We start from the raw sequence: 23,504 nt of genomic DNA, 5'->3' as shown, positions 1-23,504 counted from the left end.
GTATTGTTGATGCCATCTTAATTTAATCAATCAAACTTTGAATTTGTACCTACTGTATAAGAAATGCAGTCAATTACTAAGCTGTTTCACTCCCTTGGGAGTTTTTTTAATAACTCAGATTAATTATTTTAATACATATTTATAGTTCTCTACTCAGTATATATAATATTGGGTTTTTCAATTTCCTTCTGTGAAACCACGAGGTCTAACCTGCTCCATTTAAATATATTGATTTAATCACATGCATTAGTGCATTGTTCTTGTGGTTACTCTTGACTTTGAGTATAAAATCTGCCATCTTGTGGTGACTTCAGGTAAAGCAAAAGCCCACAGAAGGTTTCTTCTGGCCCAATATAATAATAATAATAATAATAATAATAATAATAATAATAATAATAATAATAATAATTCAATAACACATCAGCAATCAGTGGGGAGGAGAGAAGAGTAATGAAGCCAATTCGTAGATGGGGATTATTAGGAGGCCATGATTGGTAAGGGCCAGTGGGAAATTGGGCCAGGACACCGGGGTAACACCACTTCTCTTTTCGAGAAACACCCTGGGATTTTTGATGACCACAGAGAGTCATGACCTCAGTTTTACATCTCGTCCGAAGGACGGCACCTGTTTACAGTTTAGTGTCCCCGTCACTATACTGGGGCATTAGGACCCACATGGACTGCAGGGTGAGCGCCCCCTGCTGGCCCCACTAACACCTCTTCCAGCAGCAACCTTAGTTTCTCCCCAGGAGGTCTCCCATCTAGGTACTGACCAGGCTCACACCTGTTTATCTTCAGTGGGTTGCCAGTTCTGAGTTGCAGAGTGATATGGCTGCCGGTAATATAATATTATTTAATATTGACAAAAATATAAATAAATAAATAAATAAATCAAGACAGCTTTGGTTGCGCCAATACCGAAAGCTGGTTTATTCCCAAAGAGCTGATTTATAAGTGCTGTGAGACAGTGTGATTGATTCTCTAAAACGATGAAGAGAAAAAGAGAAAAGCAAATTTTCTCTGAAAACAATTACATACTAAGGATGAGACAAGTTCCAGCCATCAGTTTTCAACAACTAATGAATCCAAAACAGAACTTCTCTGAGCAGGAAGCTAATTTCACAGACATTGGGAGCAAGACAGGACAAGCCTGGATCATCACAAGGGCACACACACATATGGGAGACTTTTTACAGTCACAAATTAACTTGAACAGTTAACTTAAAAGTTTCAAAAAGAATCTGGAGCAATCTTAAATGAAGCATTGAATCCTAAAATTGTTGCTACATTGGTCATCGTTATTATGAATATGTGCTATATGATCTGTATATTAAATCTGATGTGCAGTTTCCTGACAACAACTGGAAAAATGATGGAACTGAAGGATTTACTCCCTGCTAGAGCTGAAGCCCCCAATGTTTGTTGAGAAATAAAAGAAGTCACTCTTCAGGATGATCTCTGAGTCACACTGTGCATTTCTGATCTCCCAGTCCTGAATCCCATCCTTCAGACTATTAATTCCATGGTTCTCAAAAACAAATTTATTTTTAGTAATAACAGTATTTAAAAACAATTTAGTTCATAACAGAACTCCTGTAACAAGGAACATGGCAGAGGTACTGTACAAAAACTTTACTGTATCTTTTGTTTACAGGAAGAATTTTGAAGCAGTCTGTTAATCTGTTACAACAGATTGATCTAATTTATTAGAATGAATTTGGTTGCAACATAACTCAGCATCCAGGAACAGAACTATGACAGAGCCTTGCGGTGATTTCCACGCATCCATGTTCACTGGATGGATGGTCTTCAGAGGGTTGTTGTGACCCAGAACCTAAGGTATGAGTCCATAAGGGAGGGATGCCAGTCCACTGCAGGGAGCACAAACAAACAGCCATTCGCCCAATTCAGCCAATTTATATTTAAGATCACGGAGTCATCATAGAAAATTTCGGTTTGGTAATCTTTATCTGAAACTGCAATGTTGTTTTTGCTGATGTGGCAATATCAACCATCTCAGAGCTCTGAAGGGTTACTGGTGGCCATCTTTGGTACCTTTGGTACAAACAAAACCACAGGGAAACCCAGATGTGGACAGCAGTAGAAATTTGTATGGGAAAAGCATTATTTCATACCTCATGAGTGTCTCATACACGGGTACAGATGATAAAAGATGGGATTAAAAAAAACAGTTTTCTGACCTCCGAATAACAAAAAAAAGGCAGACCACCCCGTCACACGTGTAAACCAAGCACATTGAAGAAGAGTGATGCCAGGATCTGAAGGAGCAAAGGATCCCTCATGCAAAATGGGTGAACATGCACCATATTCTTGAATATTGCATATAGACATGACTGGAGCAGTTCAGTAATAATCACAGACACTAATCTGTACATATAGTACATGCATTGATTCAGTGCTTCTCATTAACCTCTAGAGCTTGTACAAATCTTTAACACAGTGTCACTAAATCCTGTACTCCAGTGGGACAAATCTTTCTCAAAGGTTGAACACATTACAGTACAGATTAAACCGAATTCATTACATCTTTTTAATGGATTGCAGATTTTTTCTGTTTTTGGCAGATAGCTAGTACTATCCAGTTTTAACTTATTAGTCAAGCCCTTCGGGCACAAAATAATTTCTAGTGTTTTTTTCATTCCTTTAGAAAGTCTTTTGGAGTTCAACATTTTAATGCTAATTCAATTTTAATAGCATCAATGAGCATCACGATGAACATTAAGCAGGGTATACATCTGCCATCACAGCTATAGGGCAGCACTTTCAACATCTGTTTACAGCTCCTGGAGTCAATCCAAAACCTTGCTTCGCTGCAAGTGGTGTGTCTTGAGGATATTCTTCTGTAAAAAACCAAAAGGTGATTGCCAGATTTTCTTGAAAGACTCTACCTTTTTCGCATAAAATACCTCTTTTTCTTCTTGTTCAAGTGTTTTCAACTGGCAAATTGAGGTTTTAGATCTATTATCACAGTTTCATAAAACTAGACTCCCTTACCTGCATCCTGGATTACTGACGTTTCTTCGCATGTCCAGAGGGACAGACCAATGCTAAGCAGAAGATACAGCATATTTCAATGTTCCAGAGGCAGGGATCTGTGTTGTACAAGAAAGGTTTCAAACAAGAGGAAGTTATGCAGCCCATCTAGTTAATTTGGCAGCCAAATGCCAAAGCATCCGGGAATCTTATGCAGCCTTTTCGTGAATGAAGCCAGGGTATCGCCTTCAACAACAGCAGGCTTGATGGCTTGTTCCATGCTCCCAACTCTGTGATTGTAAAAAGGTGCCTTCTGTTCTCAATTTTTAATGCACTTCCATTAAGTTTCTACTTATGCTCTCTGGTTCATGTTTCATTGTTCATTCTAGAAGAAGTCCACAGCACTGACTTTGTCAAAGCATTTAAAGATTTTCAATACATTGTATCACGTTGTCAGGATAAGAGAACTATGCACTTCAGGACAAACTCAGATTAAACATTGAAATAAATGTTGTTTATATTATTAATAATAACCGGTCAGTGATATGTACAATATATTTGGGTGTGTGAGGAAGGGGATGGTGTGTTGGAAAAAAACATATTTCTGTAAGTGTGCTATGTGACACAAGAGTCCGTGAAGTCATACAAATGCGAGTGACTTTTAAAAGGTCTGTTGAATTTCTTTTGAAGGACAAGCAAGTAATACCCCTACTGTATATCTTTGACCAGATACCTGCAAAAAGCAGTCAGTCAATTTGTAGTGGTAAAAGGGAAAATATTTTTTTTTATGAGAGCTGGAGCTTATTCTGGTTTGTGTCGGGTCAAATGGACTAGAGAGCACATGGCGTCATGGGATAAACTCCCAGCAATGCTGGTCACCCCTTAGACAGCTGGGTGGACAGGAGCACCTCCCTCAAGGCAGAACAGCAGTGTCTGCAGCAGGAACTGTAACTCGCAACCTCACCGACTGCGCTATGCCAGCCCCAGGGGTTCCTGAAATACATTTTAAATTTCTACCAGAAAATCTGCTGGAGCATTTTTACATCATCCACAGATTTGTGCTTCCACTGTAATATCTGTAGTTGAGTATCTTTTGGTCATCATATGTATGCAAACTAAATTTTTGACTGAACTCTTCACTCATAGACATGTCCAATGTTTGATGTCGGCCCTTTTCTAGGTGCTGACAGAAAAGCAAAATTCACCAAACAAAAAATTAGGAAAGGTTTAATGAAGCAAAGGTTTATATGAAAGCAACATTCATAAATAACAGCAGTACACAGACTAAAAGTTAATTTCACAGTTTTCACAAAGTTCAAAACACACAGTATTCAGCTGAGAATTTGCTAATGATGTGAGGTTTGAAGGCTCTGGCTTTATTGGAGCCTCAGTGAAGCTTCATCTTAATGCCTTGGAGTGTCTGTTTTCACCTTGGGTGTGTTTGTGACACCATCACAGAGCAATACTGAATCAAATCAGGAAATTTGTGTTTATTACCTACAGGCTTTTTATTGACTTCAACATTGTCAGAGAGGAATGGATAAATGGAAAGGGTAAACAAAGAAGGAAACTCTAACACTGGAGGGTTGTACATAATGGTTTTTACATCACCAAAGAGACTTAAAGGATTGGGTGAGAAAATAGGAAAAATGACCAAATAATGCATGACATATTGTGGTAAATAGGAGTGTACTAAAATATTTAAAGCCAAGAAATTTAACATCTTTCCATTTTTCTAGACAGAAATAAGCTCTTCCCACTGAAGAATATCACCACACAGTGCTGAATTTTGATGTGTTCATTAAATTAATACTTCATATCAAGATAGTGGATTTCTGCAATACAATTTATCTACTTGGGGACCAAGATAACTTAATTAAGGAAGCTGAACATCTGATCTAGGTAATTAAACAAAGCTAATTACTGTTCCTAATTAAACTGCTAATTATAGAGCCTCTGTTTAAGGACAGCAAAGATGATATTGCGTCTTAAAGTACAAACATTCCATGGAACATTTAGAATGTGGTTTTCAATATGTTTAGATACATTTATTTCCAGATGACACAAAATACTGAACAGTTCATTTTTTCAATTTTTATGTCTTGTGAGTAGCAAAAGTACAGTATGAAGAAACATCAGAAAAAAACAACATTAATGTGCATAATTCTTGTGATGCTTTGAATAGCAGCAACATATCACAAAATATATCAATTTATTGTGCTTCGGCTTTACTTAAGGGCTCAAATAGAACATAGACCTATTTATACACTGGAAAGGGATTACATTTAGGGTTCAGAGATGCTTGAAAGTAATCCGTTAAGTAATTTGTTCTCAATTTCAGTTGTTTGGTCAAATCCTAACTAATGCTACAGACAGACACAATGAATTGAAGTCTATCTGTTGTTACTCACCTGGCAGGGGAGCCGCAGCTGTCACGAAGCGTTTTTTAGGACCCTATGCAGACAGCAGAATCCAGAAGGGAGTGAACAGACGTGGGGAGGAGACGACGAGGAACTGGGGTGGTAGATGAACAGGGGAGCATGAGGAGTGTGCATAGGGGCTCGGGGGGGGCGTGGTCCAGGCAAACAAATCCGAGAGAGTCCATTGGGGAAATCTGGGGTGAAATCCAAGAGTCCAAAACCAGGAAATCCAGACGAGATAAAAACAAGACGAGGTTAAAAACCGGAACGGGATCCGGTGCAGGAATGGGGAATAAAAAAGGGGGTGATGAGGCCAGGCGCTCTGAACCCCAGACTCAGCAGGTTAAGGACGCCGATAGGATGCCTAAGCCCTCCAGCCATGGGCTTGAAGCGACTTGGTGGTAGGCAGGCCTCCGGGCGTCCGTCTTCCAATGCAGAGCCCGGAATAGAGTGAGCGTCTGGATTTTAAGGAGGGGCTGGATAGGACGCAGGTGCACAAAATCAGCTAAAATGCTAAAGAGCCGGAGCGCCCTTAAGGGGGAGGGATTACAATCGTGACAGCAGCCCTCCAGTGAAAATTAGACCAGCTACACTTCCCTCGCGTCTCGAAGAACGAACCAGGGAGCTGCTGGAAGAGTGAAGATGGGTGGAGGGATGTGAGAAATAAGCTCAAAAGGGGGGCTTGGTGAATGGTGATATATTTACAGTATGTATAGGAGAGTGTACAGTGTACATCTGGACAGACACAATGTGAGAACATCCACACAAGGAAATATAAGTTCTTTTTCAAAAACGGATAACATCTTTAAATTTCAAAGTGCCTATGGTATATTTTTAGTTGTATTTTCACCATGTGATGAGTTTTATTTTGAATGGAGTTAAAAATAAAAATAATGACACTCAAGGCAAGTTCCCAAACAGATAGGAATACATCTCTGTGTGTGAGAGAGAAATTTGCATGCTGTACCATATTCAAAAATACAAAATTTGTGGAATGATTTCTTTAATACTTTAAAATTTAAAGCTTGTACAGAGTACAAGGTAGAAATTCCCCAGTTCCCATATACTCCTGCAAGCGAAATGTGACACTCTACTTACTTTGTACTCATTTTATAATGTAAGCAACTGACCTACAAAAGCCTCCATCATATTGAAAATTTTGATATAATCCAACCTTGAGTAACTGCAATGAAAAATGGTTTAAAACATCCTCTTATGCAGACTCATCCATTTGTTACATTCAAGGGAATTTGATTGTTTTTTACAATGGCAATAAAAATCAAACTTAATTACATAAAACAATAACATGACATAACTGCCATGGCAACATATTGTTTGTTTCGTAAGTCAAAAGTATTTAAATGGTAAGTTGAAAGGCATTTCTGTACCATTTCTAAAACATTAGTGTTTTTAGTAGCACTAAGTGTTTAGCGTTTTCTTGTTGGCAATCGGTTAAAGGATATTGCACACAAACAGTTCTGTAGTAAATATTTATAACGTAGCATTTGTTGGGGAAAAGATTACCCAATCTGAGCTTCATAAGAACATTTAAAACAAAAATATATTTTTTTTCTTTCACACTCATGGCATGATGATAAACCACTGAGTGGTAAATATAAATGATTGTGCATTGCTCTTGGTCTGTGTTTAGTTTCTACTTTCTCCTTTTTTAATGGCTTAGACTGATGAATGCATTTTCTCCACAATAAACTCAAAGCTGTCAGTTTACTTCCCTTGAGAATTTGTATTGCTTTTTAGAGAGACTTAATACGTGCTTCTAATTTTTTTAATGAATATTTCCAATTGACTTACTGGAGTTAATTTATTTTTCATAAAGACTCCTACCTTCTTTTTCTGTCTCCTGTCTGCAGAGAGAACATGGCCATTCTTGGTTGCCAGGCAACAATCATGTTAAACAAGGTAAGCTTAACCCTTCATGATTTAGATTTTAGAAATGTCTTACTTAAGAGCAATTGTGTAAGATTTAAAACATAGTCTAATTAATCTTGTAGTAAATGTTTTGATTTAAAATTCAAAAACACACTAGTAAAGGAATTACGCATAAGGTATTTTTTCATTCATGTGTTCTCTAAAAATACATCAGTAGTTACAGAACCCCACACAATTCCCTTAATTCTGAATGAAAAAAGTTTTCTGTAACATCATTGTAGATGTCAAAACAAACATGAAATTGTACTTGACTGACATGTTAATAGGAACCAAAGTGTAAAGCCTGGTTGTTATTTCTGAAGGCATAATGACTGATGGGCTACATCAAATAAAATCTATACAACACTTTAGACATAACACAGAAAACACAAAATGGATTAAACCAACCCGAACCTGGGAAAGCTGGAAAAAACCAGGGCAGGTAGAAAGATTGTACTTTCATTTGGGAGTCACAAAAGGTGTTCCATGTAACGTCATCGATGTCCTCAACCAGAGCAAAACAACTCCCATAATTGTATCTGTTTGTTTTTAATTTTTTTTTAAAAGCACAAAAATTATAATACTGCTATGGACAAAATCTAGTAGAACAGAGTAATTTTGGCTTGGAATAAAGGTGACAGCAGGAGAAAATGTTTTATGTTTTCATTAAGACCTGAAAGCCTGAAAGGAGCATAAAGGCACGAACGTCCCGACTCAGAGAAAGTTTCTTCCCACAGGCTGTCAGATTATTGAACTCAACCCCTACTTCTGGCTCACACTGATGTGTTTTTTTGGGGGGAGGTTTCTCTAAGTTGTCTGTTATTTAACTTGTTGTTGTTGCTGTCACTGTTCTGTATTTTTGGTGATTCCTTAATGTCTTGTATAGGAGCATACATGCAAATAAGCATTATATAGCACTTGTTGCACTTGTGCATATGACAATAAACTGAACTCTGAACTCTGAAGTGATTGAGAAAGTCAACAAAACTGCCAGATCCAGAAAAGAACAGTTGTATATTCATTAAAGAGAAAGGGAGGCATTTCTTTGTACATGAAGTTGGAAGTTATAGATACTGATTCTCTAGGGTCATTCAGGAAATGCCTAGACAGAAGTCTTGTAATGATAAACTAAGAGATTAGAAAAATCTTCAGATTAAGGATGACCTCCCTTTGTTGTTTAAATTACCACATAACGGGATGAACTAGGGGCAAAATACAAATACACAAATAGAAAAAGAAATTAATCCTCCAATATACTGAAGGAAACGTGCAGGGTATCACTTTATCACAAGGTTGATTTTCTCTTTTTTTAACAGTATTTCCAGCTCAGGGGACAATTCACAGCATTAACAGTCTTTACTGAATCTATATTTAGGATAGGAGCCAAATGTAATAATGAACTGAGTTAACCATGGGGAACAGACAGAACCTACCAATCATAATTAGATCGAAGGTAGGAAGTTACTAGACATATAGTGTAAAAATAAAAGCTCAAAAGAAAAATGTTCATGAAATGAAGTCATTCAGCAAACTGTTTAGACTAATACAGGACATGTTTATCTTATAACACATCCTTTGTGGTACAATTTCGGGAGTACAGTGTTCAATGACAGATACAAGTATTTAAAAATGTATTTTAGATTGCACAATCTCCTCCACAACTCATGTAAAAGGCTACTACTCAATCTGATAATTACCACTTAGGAAATCTGAAGATTTAATGCTTGTACTTATGTTCTCCTACTGTACATGATATATGATGACCTTGGCAGATACACTTAGACTTATTATATAATACATCTAAATATTTATCATCTGGATCTAACAGCAGACATCCAATACCGCCAGTGTGTTGCCTGCCACTTGCAAAAAACATCCCAGTTATCAAAGATGAAAACTCATTTCTAATGGTTGCAAGACTTCAGCACAGAAATGAGAGCACGCAGCGGGATAGCTCCTAACATCTTTCAGAAATGGCACACTGTCCAAAAAGACTCCAGGATCATATAGAAAAGTTGGCTCAGAATCTTCATCAGTGTCACTCTTCAGTGAGATATGAGATTGGCGTCTCAACTAGTAAGAGATCCTTGATGTGCCTGACAGGGCAGGTAAGCAGGACTTTAAATTAGAAATGAATAAGAATTTTTTCTTTGGAAAATAGCTATAAATGGGAGATGACAAAAACAATGTACAGTAAATCCATACAAATATCTATCCCTTAATAGAAAGCCACCTATTCCTGATAATGTTTGTGGCAACTTAGCACTTATCTTTGAAGGGCACAAGGTGACACCTTTATACAAACCTGTTGCAGGCAAACCAGAGAAGATAGTTAGCAGACATGTAAAAGCATGTTTTAATTTGCAGCCATACTAATTCAAGGCAATAATTTTATAATGTGCAATACACAAGATAAAAACCTTCTTTTCCCCAAATGCTACAAAGACTGAAGGATGCCTTCCTTGTTTTGGTTAATGGAAGATTACCCTACATATAATTAGTTGAAGTTTAGGTGAGGCCAATGGGCTGATTCATAAATTTAAAAAAATATTTCCTGTGACAGAAACTCAATATGTCTGTCTGTATGCATAGATCTGTCAGTCTTGTCTGGTTTTTCTCTCTCTCCCAATGACCTCCAATACAGATTATATACATTTCCTTAAAATGTTTCACTATACAGTACCTAAAAACCACTGTTAAAGGAGACTACTTGAACAACAGCATGGTCCTTCTAATTGGATTCACTTTTGAGTTTTTCACTAAATTGCCTTTTGTTGATTTTCTTTCAGGTTCTGTTGTAATAAAAGTATATTTTTCTTCCATTCCGAAATTAATGGGCTGGGAGTCCTTTGCTGAAGGGCTTTGATAAATGAGAGTGTGCCTAGATTCAGCGCACCACTGTTCTTTGTAGTAACTGTTTCTAGAGCTTTCCAAAGATGATATCGTTGAAATCTCTCAACTTCAGAAAATTAAAACTGGTATTCTGTTTTATTACAATATCTGAATACAAACTATAATTATATAATAATAATTTAAAAACATTTTATACTTATAATACGTTATATACAGAAGATGGGTCATTGGAGCATTTGTTTCTCTTATGAATTGAAATTAAGGGCTCTCAACCGAAAATTATCTGATTATTAGCTAAAGCTGGATTTGGCTCAGTGGAATTGTTGGCATTTCTCCCTGTCTGTAGCAAATGTTAAAGTAGAGTAGGTGGCAGATTAGATAATGTATTCTCTCGAACAAAGTAAAATGCAAGGTAAATTTACAAAAAGAGTCCCGGACAGAGGGCTGACACTGTAATAATAGATTCACTGTCTATTATTAGACAAGATATGCAGTAGCACATAGCAGACATGGTTATATTGAATCTAAATTACTTCTTACATATGAATATTTAAAAGCATTTTAAGGGAATGACCAGTGCATTAATAAATACCATTGTAAAGTTTCTAAAAACTTTGATTAATTTGCATCTATGAAATATTTTGTGTTCTCCTGGAATCTTCTTTTTAGATCTGAACCTAATTTGAAACTCATGGATATGCATTTTTATCAACATCAAAATCAATTCAATATCAAATCTAGTTATTTACATAATTCTGAGTATTTGAATCTTATATTTTTCTGATTTACATCAAATTCAGCTTCAGTAAAGTGTTCTGTGACTGTCACATTAGTATATGCAATGAAGGAAGCACATTTTGTTAGAAAACCTGAATAAAATGGAATGTGAGAATTATGGAGAAATCTCAGAATGCTACAGGATATATTCAGTCTGATTGCAGAAGATGGACTAGACATTAGAAAAGAATTTAACATTATAATGGCTGATGTGGGTGTAAATTGAAGAAAGGCTTGACAAGTGACAAACTCACCTTCTGAAATACAAGACTGGGCACTGTGATGGGATTCAAATGAGAAATATTTGTGTGGGATGTGGGATGTGTTTTTGATGGACAGATTCCAGAAGTATCATTGTCCCTCATTCAAATAGACCTCTGCATGGGGCTAAATTCCACACCTAAGGGTGACCCCAGAGAGGCCTTCTCAATCTCTGTGACACTGAACTTGAAAAAACACCCTCTTTCAACTTCAAAGCTCAAGGGATTCTTTCAATTGATTCTTTGTCAGCAGTCTTGTTTCGATGTGAGAAACAGCATCTGGGATGAGATCCAGCAGGTTATGACAGAGGGCTAAAGCCTAGTCAAGTCCTGGGCATTTGAAAAAGCCTGAAAGTACATGTAAGAGATATACACCTCTCTGTGGCGTTGTTCTTACTGTGAAACTGTTAAATGTAACTCTTCCTTAAATACTTTAAATGATGTGTTTTCCAGCCCACTCCAACAGGGATTTGTCATACTGACTGGAGACAGTCTGTTTTATTTGTTCATCTTTCAGTATAAATTTGAAACATAGTCACTCTTAGGAAATATGATGCTGGTGACAGCTAAAAAATTACCTGTTTGTTTTTGCTACTTTGATTTTGTGTGTGATTTTAAAACTTGGAATAATCAGAGCTTCTCATTTTGTAAAGAATGTCTGTAAGTAGCTTTCTGCTCTGTGTTTTTATGGATTTTTGCTTGGACCTGATTAACATTTGGATCTGGACCTAAATATGTTTATGCAAAATAAACCTCCCATGATCTGATGACCACTATCTAGCTTCGGTTTCTGTGTTTCTGTGTCCCACTCAGTTTAAACATTTACCATTTCGTGTCAATGTGAATCTTATTCACTTTCTGCTTGCCCAGTTGTAAGGTTTCATGTATGTGCCATATATCTTCCTGTCTAATTATTTCGTACAATACATTATTGTCTGGCCAAATGAAAAGCCCTATACTCTATATCCTATAGCCTGAAAGTTGCCAGTTCAAAAAGACCAACACCCCTGGTGAGGGGGCAGCACACAGCTAGTCAACACCTGCCCAGGGACTAGGAGGGAAGAGGAGAGCAGGTGGACAAAGAGGGAATCCTGGCCAGTCACCAGGCCTGTCAGCAGACAGCTATTTTTGTAATTGAGATTGTAAAGAGAGGCAGAAGAAGAGTTACTTAGAAAGCAAGAAAAGGGAAAAGGATCTGGACAACTAAGCTCAAAGCAATATTTCCAAATTTGCTGATTTTCTGAAATTTGAAGTTATGGCAAAATAACAAACAAAATCAATTACATTGGGAAGATACTTCTATATGTGTCAGAAAAGTGGGTCAGGATATGGCAAAAACAATTCAATGTAGACAAATGAAAAATAGTTGACTGGGAGCAAAAAATCAAAACCAAGAATAAGTGCTGATAGCAAACGTCTTTCAGCATACTGATAAGGAGAAATGATATGGAGGTCACAGTAGGGGAAACAAAATCACTGAGGCCAACAGCTCAATGCATTACTGCAAAGGAGATGAGACATATGACAGAGCACTAGGCTATATTAGCCAAAGTGTGCCCGTCTGAGTGGGTGATGCTATTACCATCCTAGACTCCAAGGAGATTTCCTTCACATGAGAAATAAATCTTAGAAATATATTATTTCAACAAGAAGAGTGTTGCACAGGGAATCAAAGCCGCACAGGTTAAAAGAAATTATATATGTTCAATTGTCTTTTACTTTCTGAGCACAGACCACTATCTCCACAAGTGATTATCATTGGTCACTTCAAAGTAAAAGACTAAAGGAGGATGAAAGGGTGATACACTGTGCTTCAAATTAATAAAATTATAGAATAGTCCTGAAAAGACAGTAATGCCAAGGAATAATGAGATCAGAAAAACACTGGTGCCCAGTTATTCCTTTTTATTCATGGTCACAGTTCTGTGCCCATCTAAAAGCACATGTGAATAAATTCCAAGTGCTAGAAATACAGTCTGGTTATTAAAAGGTGTGAGTGTGGGGGAGGACTCTGACATCACTCCTCGCAGTGTGCGAACAAAAACAATCAATTAGAAAATTAGTGTCAGACTTGTGAAGCTACTTAAAAGATAAAAGAATGACAACAGATCTGGGATCCCAGTAGTAATGTGCAGAAAAAATAGTGATTATTTTAGTAGTAGTAGTAGTAGAACTATTACTAAAAACCTGACTAAAAGTGGAACATGGTGCTCTTTTGTAAAAAGTAATCTCCCCTCTGGCAATGACCCAAAAGACTTTTACATCTTATTGGACATTGATGCCAGACTTTCATCACTTTTCTATAGCAATCTAGTCTCCTGTTTCAACATGACATCTACAGTAATTTAAACATGTTATTATCATTATCACATGTGAAATACTGTATGTGGTTAAATTCAATTGTTTATCTTGGCATAACTTATAATGGCATAACTGCCATTAAACCAAGACAAGATCTTTGAAAGTGGAAGAACATTTTTCAAAGGTCTCAAAAATGTTCGTATGTCAGAGCTACATAACATCTCTGTAACTCTTCACAAACTCTGTCAGCGTCATAGAACTTGAGGTCTCCATTCCCCATGATTTCCTTCTCGCACTGTTATGAGAAAACAGAAATTAAAGTCTAACATTACCTTTCATATCAGGCATTTGTCAGCCTGAGCATGAAAAAGAGAACAGCCTGCCAGCATGGGGATCAATGGGAAAGTTCTCCCTTCCATTTATTCTGTGCTTTCTGCTAATTAATTTCTACACTGATGGCAGGACTCTTCTGTGTTCGAACCTGGATGTGCTCCAACACACTAACCCCTCCCCCCCATATTTTATTAGATCACTGTAAACAAGGAGAGACTTTCACAGGTTAGCTTCTTAAGTCCCTCTGTGCCCAAGCAGAGAAGCAGGAATAAAACTGCCCTCTGTTACATGGCAACCCAACCTCATCCACCTTGCAACAAATTGGCTGCCACAGAGGTCAGCCCTGATCAAACTGCTGTAAATGAAGACAGAAGTCACACAGACGGCCTGCCAATTTACTTCCAATACTGTATTACCAGCGGGTCCCTAGACCTTCAAACTCCAATCCCCACAACTATTAAACTAATCTAAATCGATATGGGGAGAAGGAAATTGTTAAATAACACCCTGTCAGGTTACAGGTTGCAAGCGTTTGCTGATATGCAAAAAATTAAGCCCCTTGCAGTGGCGAGATTGGATCTGCACATCATTTATTAAGGAAGAAAATGTTAAATGCAAAATGAAGTGGCTTGTTTATTAAAGTAGTTGTTCAGTACACCACACCTGTCACAAGAATTTCCATTTTATTTAGATTAATGTCGTTCCAGCTTCCTCCCACCTGTCTCTTCGTCAGTGTAGATTCCATTCAGACTCATTGCTGCTCGCGGGAGGAGACTGTGAACAGCCTGAGCCGCATTGGCCTGGTTTTTACACAGCTGTCCGGTGTTTCTCTGCATTGATCCCAGAGCCTACACAACAGCCCGGTCAGCACAAACTCAAGCTTTGCTGCAAAAAAACATTTCATTCAAAATATTAAGCATTAAATTAGATTACAGGATTTAATTTTAGTCTTCCTTGTCTTCTTTCGTGTCTCATACAGTGGGGAGAGATTGCAGCTACAAGATGCAATTATAATGATATAAGGCTGCTGATGTCCTCCAGAACATCACTTAAAATTAAACGACTTTGTCTCCATTTATTTTTCCTCGCAAAACACTTTGAATAAAATAAATAAAAATGATGAGTCCTGATATTAAAATGAACATGAGGGTAAATGATTTTAGAATAGTTGTCATGAATCAAAAAGGTCCTCTTAGAGAAGGTAATGACACTTGGCAATAGCAGGACTTTCATATCTGCCTGAAAATAAAACTTAGAGCTATACAAAGAAAAATAACTGATTTATAACAGATTTTTTTCCTTGGAAATATTTCACATTACAAGCAGTTATTAGTTGGCAATGTAAAAGTTGAAGAATAATTTGTTCTGTTTAAGTAGTTCAGGTTGGTAGCTGTGTCAGCATGCCTAGTCTGCAAAGGAACAAGTAACACGTTTCGGCTGTGAAGCCTTATTCAGGTGTCATCTAAACTTTCTATCTAGTTCTGTTTGTTCTATCTAAGCTTCCCACTGTCCCTTATTTCCCTTAGTGACAGCAGAATTATCATCTCACAGCCTGAGCTCAATAGATCTCAGAAGATTAAGTACAGGAGACTGGGTCTCTTCAGTACTAAATGCAAGTGCTCCCAGGAAAACCATCTTGGTGGACTGGTAGGTGGTGCTCTCAAATGGTTCAAGTCTTACCTCTCTGATCACTGTCACTTTGTCTTGGCGGATCTAGGTCTGAAATTGGACTCGTTAGGTCTGGTGTTCCTCAGGGCTCGATACTGGGCCCCCTAATTTTCAGCATTTACATGTTTCTACTTGGTCAGCTTTTAAGATCACATGGCCTCAACATACTCAAATCTACATCTAAACCAAACCTAACACTGCTGTGACTGTCTCTATTCTCTCTAATTGCATCTCTGATATAAAAACATGGATGACTCCAAATTTCCTTCATCTAACCTGTGACCAGGTATTCCTGACCATCATTCCTGTTAGCTTTCCATCTATGGATGGTACTGTATTTGAAAATCAGTCTAAATTGAAAAACCTGGGGGTGATATTTCTAAACCAGCATTTTCGTGTGCTAACCAGGGACAGTAAAAAAAGTGTCACCTTTGAGATGAGATGTTATATTGATGTCCTCACTACTCAAACTATTTGATCATTATAAAATACGTTAATAAGAGTGGGGGGTATTAATCCCAGAGTTCAGGGTAAATTTCATCCTCTGCTTGTACAATTATCTACTTAATTATTTACTAAATTGATTAAGCAAGTGGTTAGTTCTCTCCTGATCTGCAGTGCGTGTCTGGGGCTGGATGTGCTGCAACCATCGTATACATTAGCACATTATCAGCCTTTGGAATGAAAACCAATATACAAAAGCAGTTGCTTTTCTTCCTTGAATGTGTAACTATAAGATTTTACTATCTGAGGCAAACCTCAGGAAAATCTGAGGTTTTCCTGAGGATGCAACCATATATAAACAAAAATGAAAAGGGCAAGACAGAAAGGGGATGTTCTCAAAACAAAACAAGATTTTTTAAATAAAAAAAAAATAGAGCAATATATTTTGACCAGATGATTTTTTTGTCTGAGTGGTCATTTATAGTCATACTCACCTTCTGTTGGTATTGTAACGCATACGGCGGACATTGCGGGTTGTTCAAGCTGGCTTACCAGTGCGGTGACGTCACCGCCCTTCACTGTGAATAGCAGGGACCGCAGCCACTGGGCTGACGGGAGCTTTCCCTTTAGCTCAACTGGCTGGTCCCTGTTGAGTGACGCTGGAGGCCCGGGTTCGAGTCCCCGACCTTGGGGGGGCTGACCTGAGGTGGTAGAGGCAAGGGCGCATACCCATGTGAACCCGAGAGCGCTACAGTATTATTACCAGATTACCATTATTATTACAAAATTACCAATTCATAATCTAAGATTCAGGATACAGCCATAGATTTGTTCCTTTTTTGCTGCTGATCTTTAAGGAGCCTCTGAAAGCACTGCTTGCCACTGAAAATCCTCCTGCTTTCCAAAAGGCAACACTGAATATTTCCACTTGTAATGCACAGAGGTGCCACTTCCTGCACCTACAGGGTAATGCCTTTCGTGCACATGTCCTGACAGACTGTCAGCCATGTAAGATTTAATTGCAATTCACTAAATTATTTCCAGTTAATGAACTACAAACAGCCACAGTGGAAGCTGATGTTGAAAGCAACAGTGCATCCATTTTTATAGACTGTGTGAGTCTCCTCTTTCAATCTGCAGCAATCTGAATTGAGTGAATCAAGCACCATTGAGTCTTCAGTGCACAAATCACGTGTTTTTTCTTGAATACCACCAAATACCCTGAGAATATAGAAGTAATGAGTAACCTACAAACCACACTGGATGACACAAATTGTGATTTCATTTTCTTCATATGGGTTCAGTCGATTACCGCTTTGTTCTGGGTTGTTAAAAATATCTTCCAATCAATCCACAATAGACTGATTTCTGCAAAAGGCCCTGTTTTGTGATATAGCACAGTGGCAGAATAATTGCCTGAAATTGATCGTTCCAAATGGACAACAGTGACTTCTACCACACTGACCCAACTAACCTCTTGAATTATGTGCTGTCTGCAGCAAATGTTTCAGACATAGTAAATACAATGGCATTTGCAAAGGTTATTGTATTCCTTGACATTTTTAATCCATATAGGATCTATTTTCTAGCTGAAATTATGTACTTATTGCAGATACAGTATGTACTTTATGAACAGAGGATTGTGGTGATCAGACTATAGAAAAGTTCATAAGTTCCATTGAGTACAAGCTGTCAAAACCAGCAAGCTGAATAAAAAATCATCAATACACAAAATAAAAGAAATGCCAGTGCTAAAGATAATCTTGCAGATCCTTGAGTTTATTGAAAAGAAATGCATTAACTCAGCAATAGGTTGATTATGTCAGCCCCTTTGCAGCTGCTGTAAAGAGCAATCATTACAAAACATGCTATTCTTTCTGAAATACATCTCATGAGGAAAATTGTTTCTATTTTAGATGAATAAAACATCTCAGAAGAATGCCACTGTGACAGCTCAAGTAAACCCTGTTGAACCTGTCCTATCAAGATCATCATCTGGCTTTTATCGTTTTGCCTTTTCTTATGTTATTTAAGCGAGAGATTTTTTTCCATTTTTCAAGTTTATGGCAATGATCAATGAACAGTTTATATTTTTATTGACAGGTGGCTTTCTTTGCAAGAATACTTTATTGTGTCACAGTGCAGTGTTGCCTGATTTTGACAACTGCTTGGCTTGCTCCACTAGGGGGCGCCCACCACATGATCTATTTGTCTTTCCTTTAGCCCTACTATGCACCAGTGATAAATTCCCACACAAATGCAAAAGCGCCCAGATCAGTGGATTTTCTGAAGGGATTTGATTCAAGTATTCAAAAACGCTCAAATGTTAAAAATCAGGCTAAATGCTTTATGATCAACAAAAAATGGAGAATGTGTGGTCACAAGTGAAACAAGTAAGATTAGGTTCATAAATAAATGTATTTTTACACGTTTCAGGCTCTCTGCAGTCAGCTAAATGCTTAATACATAAAATGCCTGAATAACCCAAGCAGGACAGGCTGGCCAAAAGCCCTTCTCTAGTTGGTAACCATATTTGTAAGTCTATCTTGTAATATTCTTAAATACCAATTAATATTTAAGACAAGACCCTCAGCATCAGTAGATTTCTATGAAATATCAAATGCTTTTACAGTATAGCTTTTGGAATAATTAAAATAGACAACCTTGTGAATATCCTTTACCTTCCACAGAATATAATGTTCTGCTATAAGCAAACCACAAGGTCACGTGACAAGCAACTGTACAGTTTGTTCCACGTAAATCAGGAAGTATGTGTGGTTTTGTGTTCAGCAGAATCTCATACTCTTTCACCAACACATCACAGATTCAAATTCAAACTCTTCTGATGATGCTGTTTGTTCTCAGGAATGTAACACTTGTATTGTCAACTGATACATCTGATTATGTTCTGTTTTTTCTATGCAGTGTCCCATCAGTATCATAATGCAACAGTCTGAAACTCCCGTTCTGCTTAAACTCTAAGCATTAGTAATGCCTTAATAGAAAGATGCCCATATTAAGCTAAAATGTCATATCATCCAAATAAAACAAATTTTACACCAGTAAATGTATAATCACTGTATAGAAGCAAAATCTCTGAATAGGCACAACAGATATCTATTAACATAAACTCTTCAATGAGTGGGCAGTAGTAGAGTAGTAGAAGTCCTGATTCAATGTGGGAATTAACTGTATTATTAGACTGGAGTCAGTGTCACTCATCCTGATCAGTCCTGGACATACTGAAGTTAAGTACTCCAGGATTAGTGAAGACTATCTTTTTTTTAATTTCAGATTTTAAATTCCCTGTATATTCTCAAACATACATAATGTTTGGTCCACTACTGGTTTTTCAAATTATTAGCAAAGTACTCTTGTAAAAGTCTTTGAAAACATGACTATGGGTATTTGAAACACTTTCAGACCATCCCTGGACACTTAATCATCATAACAAGCTTTTATTCCTTTGGCAGCAAAATACCAGACATCAAGATATAGACATAGACAGGAATGTGTCACTTGAGTGAAAATCCTGTAATGACTCCAGGGCAGTACCATAAATGAATTAGAATCATTCCTCTTCCTGATATATGACCCAGAGATTATAGATAAAACAAGAAAGAGTCCCAACCGATCTTTTAGAAGAAATCTGACACAACATGAGGTTGAGGAGACAGGTTCTGCGAGGCTGGGAAAGCTCAATAAAACATGCAGGTGGCTTCTGATAGTCTGTACACAGAGTATCCTTTTCTCCTCTGTGTCATTCAGCACAGGGAGAAACACACTGACAATTTCCAGGCTGTCCAGACCTTAGTCAAAAGCACCTCAAGCAGATGTATTCATTTCATTTATGAAAAATAATCAGTCTTCTTTCCAAAAAAAACAGATTAGATTCTGGGAGCCAAGTTCAATTCAAGCTTTATTATCCCTTGGGGGAAATTTATTTAACAGCACAGTCCAATACAACTATACAACAAGAAGAGACAAACATTACTAACAAAGAAGACAATACAGTACAATAGTGTTACAGGAGATAAGATAGTTCCTCTAATCCTTTCATTAAAGCTGCATCATGGACACATCAGTCTTCATATTTGCTGTTGACTGTTATGTTTTCTTCATTGTGTTTTGTATAAAATGAGATAATGCAGTTCAGAAAAATTACTCTGATCCATTTTTCAGCCAAAGAGTGGTGTTTTACAACCATTTTTGCAAACTCGCTGTGATATCAAAGGCATCTCTAATAGTAACTGGAGCAGAAATAGCACTCACATATCCTGGTGAATCCTCATAGGTACAGTAGTCACTTTGATAAATGTAGTACAAACACAGTGTATATTATACATGTATCATTAGTAGTGAATAAGTATATGTACTTTTATGAAAGCATGGTTTTGCGAATGATGATAAACTAGTGCCCAGCCCAGCTTGCAGCAAAAATGTGAATCCACCAAAGACAGGACAGAAATCCAGGATTTCACAGAGAAGAGACGTGAGAAATGGCTGTGCAGGGCAGTAGTGACATCGCTCAATATTTAATTAATGAGGGAAAGTGTGCAGCACCAATTTCATGCACAAATGTGGGGCTGTAAAAAGGGGAGTTTGGATAAATTTCAAATGCACTGATTTAATGGTAGAAAAATAAAATGTATCCCCCAAAAACATTAAAATAATCAAATGACTATTTTCATATGATTCTCGGAGAGTGGTGAGCTCCACCTTGTGGCTCATTTAAATATTGTACATTTCTTCTGTGACATTACAGGGAAATAAATGTCAATTTTCTGAGCTTTGTATTCATGTAAAGAAATCTGGTTTTCTTTGGTTTTACACAGTTATGTGTGATCCCAGAAAGCTGTGAAAAAGACACAATGTCATGGGAAAGCTTACCTTAAATAATCCATTATTGAGCTCGTTCTGAGAATTCCATATGTTTTTTTATATATATATTAAGTCTAAACAAAGAAAGATGACCAACTTTCTGACTAATGACGTAAATGTTTTTCTTTATACACTCTTGAATAATTAAAAAAATGACACCCTCTTGTGCAATTAATTTATAAGTAATGCTCCACAGATCTCAGTTCTGTTCCCTGCAATGAAGCAGCTCTTTATAAGGTAATGGTGAGAATCATTGTGTACTGGAACAGTAAGGAGCTCATTTATGTTCAGGTCTTAAACATTAGCCTGTCAAACAGTCTATCTCACAGCTACTATTGTAAATGTTTTTTTTCTTCTGGAGTGTTGCCAATAACCCTTCTAACTTGCAGCCAAGCAGAGGCCACTGAGGGTTACTTTTTTTCTTTCAACAAGTCACTGAACCAAAGCAACTGACAATCAGACATGCGTTAAAGCAACCCAAGAGAGATTTTTTTCCGTTTACAAAAATTAACAAAAATAGAAACTTGTCTGTTTTAGTACGTTGAAAATCAAAAGCTTTCTGTTTCATAATTAGTTAACCTGTGCTTGTAAACTAACAGTTTTTTGAAGTGTCACACTATGTGTGAAACATGAGAACTGTTCCCCAGTGGGTGGAAGCCATTTAGCCCATCTAGCCCATTGATAATTATTGATAATTGATAATAATTGTTAGCTACGTAACCCATGGATCTTGTCCAGTCATTTCCTGAAATAAATCAGGGTATTAGCTTCAGCAACATGGCTGGTAACTTATTCCACATTCCAACAACTTTTTTAGTAAAAAAGTACCTCCTATTCTATGTTTTAAATACCTTTCCAGGCAGTTTCCACGTGTGTTCACTGTTCGTTTTGAAAAAACCCACTGAGACATAGTTTTCTCTATTCAAGACTAAAAAGTCTCAAGACCTTCAACCTTTCAATGAAGGACATTCCTTAAAACTCCAGAATGTATCTCATCGCTCCTCTCTGGATTGCTGTCAGAGCAGCAATATCTTCTGTATAAAGTGGTGACCAAAACTGAACACTCTATTCTGAACAGGGTCTTACTAGTACATCGTGTAATTTTAAAATAGCATAGAAGTAAACAATATGTTTTTAACTATATATTGTTACATTTTGTTTGCCTTTTTAATGTTTTCCCACATTGTCTAGAAGATTTAAATGATGTGTCAACACAAGCTGCTCAGTCTTTCAGAAATGGTCACCACAAGTTCAGTAGTTATATTTCATGCATATTATATTTAATGTTTTTACTACCTACATTTAATGCTCCACACTTTTTAACACTCTCCACTACATGGAATATATCTACAGACCAGTCTTGAATTTTATCTTTTTTTTTTAAATTAATTTGCTGAATGTGTGGTGTGTGATCCTTATCCTTCCGTTTTGGTATCATCTGCAATCTATGCCAGTATCTAGATTGATATAAATTGTGAAGAACAGTGCCATAGTAGAGATCTCTGTAGATCTCCACTAATTGCATCACCTCTGTTTGAGTATTTACTCCTTATCTGCAATCTCTGTTTCCTATTAACAAATTCTTAAGTTTTTAGCCTGCAACCATATCACACAGCAACTCACAACTGGCAACCCACTGAAGCCCAGCAAATATGAGCCTGGCCAGTACCTGGATGGGAGACCTCCTGGGAAAAATAGGTTGCTGCTGGAAGAGGTCTTAGTGGGGCCAGTAGGGGGCCTCACCCTGTGATCTATGTGAGTCGCTATACCCCAGTATAGTGATAGGGACACTGTACTGTAAAAAAATAAAGCTCACATCTTTCAGATGAGTTATAAAACTGAGGTCCTGACTCTGAGTTCATTTAAAATCCCAGAGAGTTTCTTGAAAAGAGTAGGGGTGTAACCCCTGCATTCTGGCCACATTTTCCCATAGGCCCTTACCAATCATGAGGTCGGCTTCATTACTCTGTTCTCCTCCCAACTAATAGCTGGTGTGTGGGGAGTGTACTGGCACACTATGGCTGCTGTCACATCATCCAGATGGGGCTGCACACTGGTGGTGGTGGAGGAGAGTCCCCATTACCTGTAAAGCATTTTGAGTGGAGTGTCCTGAAAAAGCGCTATTCAAGTGTAAGCAATTATTATTAGTAGTAGTAGTATTAAGATAAACATACATTATCCCGAAATGTCTCTTTGAGCAGGTTCTTCAACTACTAATGTCTTCTTCAGGAGTCATTTCTGAAAGGAAATCTCATGCTTCACCGAGGTCAACAACAACTTATGACATTAAATACAATGATAAAAAACCTTTAAACTGAAGTTGACCAACATTTTTCACAACTAAGGTAACCAATTTGTATTTCAGCATTTATTGGACCTTAACCTCATCCTCAGACTTGGAAGTGATAGATTGGTATTTTGGTTAAATGCAGCCTGTGCAAAAAGTGTGATATTTTATAGTATTCAAAGCAATGGATACTGACGTGTGTATTATGATATATTATTTTTTAGAAATTGTTTTTTCTTCTACACGTATTTGTGCTTGCGATGTTTGGTCAATGAAAACACTTAAAGAAAGAGAACACCGTGTACCACCAGAAATATAAATTGTGAAAAAGGAGTAATAGGAAGAACAGTGACTTAA

At 37.3% G+C, this 23,504-nt stretch overlaps 1 long non-coding RNA gene across 1 annotated transcript; it reads right to left on the bottom strand.

The window, feature by feature from the left end:
- Window positions 1-1,506: 1,506 nt before the first annotated feature.
- On the bottom strand, window positions 1,507-6,264 carry LOC107078734 (uncharacterized). The gene is made up of 3 exons (XR_001479700.2): window positions 5,406-6,264; window positions 3,016-3,113; window positions 1,507-2,861 (listed from the first exon to the last, which is right to left on the bottom strand). It is a non-coding gene; the product is annotated as an uncharacterized lncRNA (long non-coding RNA).
- Between the last annotated feature and the right edge of the window lie 17,240 nt (window positions 6,265-23,504).

Source organism: Lepisosteus oculatus, chromosome 12 (assembly GCF_040954835.1).
Source record: "Lepisosteus oculatus isolate fLepOcu1 chromosome 12, fLepOcu1.hap2, whole genome shotgun sequence".
NCBI lineage: Eukaryota > Metazoa > Chordata > Actinopteri > Semionotiformes > Lepisosteidae > Lepisosteus > Lepisosteus oculatus.
This window is presented reverse-complemented; position numbering and strand designations above follow the sequence as displayed.